This window comes from Dermacentor albipictus, chromosome 1, assembly GCF_038994185.2.
Source record: "Dermacentor albipictus isolate Rhodes 1998 colony chromosome 1, USDA_Dalb.pri_finalv2, whole genome shotgun sequence".
NCBI classification, from domain to species: Eukaryota; Metazoa; Arthropoda; class Arachnida; order Ixodida; family Ixodidae; genus Dermacentor; species Dermacentor albipictus.
The window spans coordinates 339,503,623-339,508,675 of NC_091821.1; positions in this window are offsets into that span (position 1 = coordinate 339,503,623).

Below are 5,053 nucleotides of genomic sequence, written 5' to 3' on the forward strand. Positions count from 1 at the left end.
CTTTTTCTTCTTCCGCTTACGTAACTGCGTTGAATGTGTCCTGGAGAGAAAATGAATATACGACCGGACCGAGTTACAGCAAAGAGGTATCCACTGCTTTTTTGTAAATTGAGTCGAACCGCTGGCCCGGGGCAACCGACATACAGGAACCATGGTACCATTCGCCGGAGCCCCAACATTATCCAGAAGCTTTTCGAAGCTGTTTGTTTATATATAAGGAAGGGTGCGCGAGAGAAGTATGTCGAAATACGATCGAGGTCAGAAGTTACCTTACACTCAGCCACAACTGGACAACCGAACGTGGGGCAAGAAAGGCACGGTAAATAGCTACATAAAAATTAAAAGCGTGGATACGAAAACGTTAAAATCATGGAGGAGTGTATATAAGGTGTATATAAGGAGTGTATATAAGTGTATAAGGAGTGTAGAATAAGGTTTGTAGATGAGAAGTGGTGTCTCTTAACGCTGGGAATGGCAACTGTGAAAAGAGTGAACCAAGCTGCTAGGTAGCCATCAACGGTCAAGAAAGCTTACCGGCCAGCAGAAATTTTCTTAGCCTAATGGATAATAATAAATAGAAGAATTCAAAACACAATCTATCAAAGAAAGCTGGGCCGTATACGTTTTGAACTCCTGGGCGCTGTTCCATCTGCTTCTCTGCCGCCCGATAGGAGCACGTTGGTTGTACCAGAAAGGCAGCAATCAGACGTGTGCCCCTGGTTCGGACGTGTACGAGGCTGACCTTCCTGGCACTGAAGAGGTCACTTCGTCTTCTCAAAAGAACGCGCAAGCAAAACGTTGATCGTGTCCCCGTGTTACTTCAATTACGAGCGAGAGTCCATATGCGGATCCTGTAAGAGTGCTGCTTGCGTGGCGGTGTGACGTTTTAGAACGCTGATCAGATTGTTGGATCGGCTGGAATGCGTTAGTCGCCCTCTCAGTGCATATAGGGATTATGCTTGCCGCAAGCATGGCGTGTTTGTCAGATGCAGGGAGAACGTGATGAAACGCACGTTGAGAGCATGCAAAGCACGAACAGAAGCACGCAAAGTTCCAAAGTCACTTGCAAAGTCTAATCGAATTATATTTCATCGATAGGACGGCCAGAAGCGACTTCCTTGATTCGTCGACGTGTGTTTACTTCAAGAAAAACGCGGCCTGTCGGTCTACATCAAAATCTCTTAGCTGCCAAACCAATGCGACTGATGCGTAGTTACCTTCATTGCGCGCAATATGCGCAATCGGAGTTTCCCCACGACCGCTGATAACGTCTCGCTGATAAAACTACTCATCGTAATACAAAGGCAGCACAAGTTTCCAAGACAGTCTGGTAAATGAACAGCATGGCTGGATTACAAAGAACAAAACTGTAGCTCATCTGCTAACGTTTCACGCTTTGTACAGTGACGAGACCAAATGACCAAATGCTGATTTTGTGCGGAAAGCTTTTCTTTTCTTTTTTAAGCGGACGGTCCACTGATTTAGACTCGGTGGGAAGCAGGCTCGATGCTGCCTGCATAGGCCTGACGCACACGTGGCGTGAGTCAGCATGGCAGCTCAATGAAAACGGACACGTGACCGCCGGGTGGTCGTAGTCAAAGTCGTGGACCTGAAGAACTCACCCGATGCGTCGTCTGCAGTCCAGACAATCGTCTCGGACACCGTTGACGGAATTTCCCAAGCTTCATCCCAGACACACATGCACTAGTCGGGACGGATACAGAAGTGTCACGGGAATTCTCGTGGTTCTCGCGAACCGGCCGCACGTAGGAGCAGAAGCCCTTGTTCTTGTGTGTAAAGTGCGCTCCTATACTTCGTGTGCGTGTTGGTGGCGATGGTGTTGCAGTAGGCGGGGCTAGCCTGGCATACTTAGCCGGCAATTCTTTCGAGAAGTGTATATAGCGTGCTACAGGGTTTATTGCACGCGAGGCGATTCGCACATGTCGCATGTGGAACGCATGCGCACGATCTGAATCGCTTCTTTGTGACGACTACGTTCTTCGTGCTACATGTCAGTATATGGGCATGTGTATACTCCACCATGCGGAGTGTGTGTGTGTGTGCTATGTGCTCTCTCATCTTTCATCGCCCCCATCGTTCTCCCATGTGTAGGGTAGCAAACCGGTCAAGCTAAACTGTTTAACCTCCCTGCCTTTCCTTCTCCACTTTTTCCTTCCTTCCTTCCTTCCTTCCTTCCTTCCTTCCTTCCTTCTTTCCTTCCTTCCACCATGCGGGCGCACTAGCTATCATGGCTAGTACGCTCCGCTACCTTCCTATGATCATATCACCTTTTTCTTCTTGCCTAATTAGTAAAACACTAGACCGTGACTAATAAAGATCGTCGTTCAATGTTCCTCTTGTCGTCTCTGCGCTTCATTGAATTTGAGCAGCCCAGCGCTGGTAAAGATGTAGCCTCCTAGAAGTCTACACATAGCAGGCTGTGCAAACAACATGCAACGTTTAACCTGCTATAATTAGATCAGCGTAAAGTGTGCGCAGTAGTATGTTAGCGGCTTTGCATGTTGTAAAGATGATGCGACACATCATGGCTTACTTACTACTGTTTCCCGACGTCATGCGACGGAGGCTGCATGCAGTCGGCTGCTCAGATGGAAAACTAACACACCGAATGATGTTGCCGCTGGAAGACTTTCCACTGACGATGCTTCCTCATATCACGACACTAAGTTTGTTGCACTGGCCATGCAAAAATGTAGAGCATAGTGGCACCGGTGTCGGTATTTCTTACGATTACCAGCCACGTGGCCTATTACGTACTTCCTCTACATAGCAACGTTATCCGCCTCAGAAGTAATCAAAATTTATAATTTCTTTCCTCGTTCCTTCCTTTTGCTCTGAGGCCGGGTGACCGAAGCTGCGTTCCAGATGGTGGTCTGGTCTCGATCAAAGAAATTCCGAAAATAAAGTTTTGTTTTGTCGGGCACAGCAGCCCATAAGACCATAATGTGCCACGTAAAATTATCAAAGCATCTAGCTTTCTGCGCTAAAGATAAATAGAGTGCACTTGGGCCGCACCCACTTAAGGAAACGTCCAATATGTTCCGTGCCGGCTCGACACACTTTATTTCTGCGCCTTGTCGATGTTAAAATTCAACGACTAGTCCTCATCCATGAGGCATCACTGCTGATGTCACTGCTCACGAAGCCGCAATATAATCACCTCACAAACTACGTTTACGGCTCGCTGCGGTGTGAGTCGAAGGTGTAATACTAGTACACAATGACCACAATTGAGTAAACGTATGTCGGTTTTTAAGGATCGTCTCTTGGCGGAAAATGAATAGCAAAAGAGAAAAGACAATAGATCGCAGTTATGAGCAAGACAGATAAAGTTAGGAAAGTACACTGAGAGAGAGAAGCGTCAATCTATGCCTGAACATGGTCAGCCATGAATTACCTAAGAAAATTACCATGGGCAGGAAATCTGTTGTCGTCGTCGCCCACACATTCCACAGACACATCGGCATACAAGACCTACAGAAAAATAAAACCTAAGCCAAAAAAAACTAACAGAAAACCAAGTTTCGCCATGATACATACCCTTTCTTCAGATTTTCTGGACACATGTATGCCCACGATTTCTGACAAGCATGAGGCGTCTTGAAAAAAAGAATGGTTCGTTCAGGGTACTACGTTCCATAATTGCGGTAACCGATTCTCCCGGTACTTCGATCAGTTTTAATACAGTGAGAACATACTGCAGAGTTCTTTGATAAGGCCTGAATGTTTGTATCTCGCCTCGGTCAATGCCATTTCCGATGGTTTTACTCTACCACGGTCCTCATTTTTTTCGTGATGGGATTCACCATAGCGACAGTACAATTCGAAACGGCGATTGCGTCGTGGTGAGGTACAGTGGTGAGCAGCCTTGTCTAGAGCGCGGCGACGGTGCTCTGCGGAGCAAGTCAGCGCCACCTAACGTTACGCTCTGGGTTTGAGCTACGCGTCTCGTGCGCATGCGCGGCCAAAATAAGGCGGTGCCTGCTCGTGGGTTCTCGGCCTCAGTGCTTGCGCTTCAGTCCGCCAGGGCCGCGCTGAACGATATGTAACAGCGGCCGGAAAACCAACGCGTTTCGCGCGTATCACGGGGCGGCTAGGCAAGCAAGTGCTAATGATATTGGGTGATCGCGCGTTTCTGAAGCACGTCCAAGTGATAGCGGGTGATCGCGCGTTTCAGGCGCAGACCAGGCTAAGAGTGCGAGAATTGGGCCTATATGGTTGTTTGGTGTCTATTTTCGTCGCCTATTTTCGTCGGCTGTGGCCCTTAGCTAAATACGCAGTGCAGATACACGCTGAAAGACATTATGGCCGCGGCGAGTGGTGCCTGTGCAGAAATGCGCGGTGATCTGCTATCACTCGCGCTTGCTTGCCTGGCCGTCTCGTTACACTCGTGAAACACGGCGACATAGCGACGCCCTCGCCGCCGTCAAAGGGTCACAATTTCAGGCAGCGCGTCCCTGGCGGCACGAAACGAACTCGCAAGGCGGTGGCTGTACAAGGAAGCGATGAGCAGGCATGCCTCTGTTTCTGCCGCGCATGCGCGCGGGAAGCCTATCTCAAACCCAGAGCGTAACGTTAGGTGGCGCTGATTTGCACCGCAGAGCATTGTCGCCGCGCTCTAGACAAGGCTGCTCACCACTGTACCTAATATATTGTAAAAAAATAATGTTCGCGTGGAAGGCGGCACGCATCTATCGAAACAGCACTGTCCTTGTCTCCTCGACAGCATTTACCGTCCCCACTTCTATTGGCGAGAAATACTGCAGTAATATCGACACCCAGTCGCCGCAGAACAATGCGTCGAGCTGTTCTCGGCTTGCTGTGGCATTCCACAGCCGATACGCCGCAATATGACTTCTGACAGGCAACAGGAAGTCACCTAGACATCCGCAGGAAGTCGCGCGACGACTGCTGGTGTAATCTATATCGTCTCAGGGAGGTTAATTTCACCCCGACCACTCGCACGCAGCCACAAAAGCCTGCTATATGAAACGCAGAAATTAAAATAAAGTAAAAGGACACGAGACCTGTG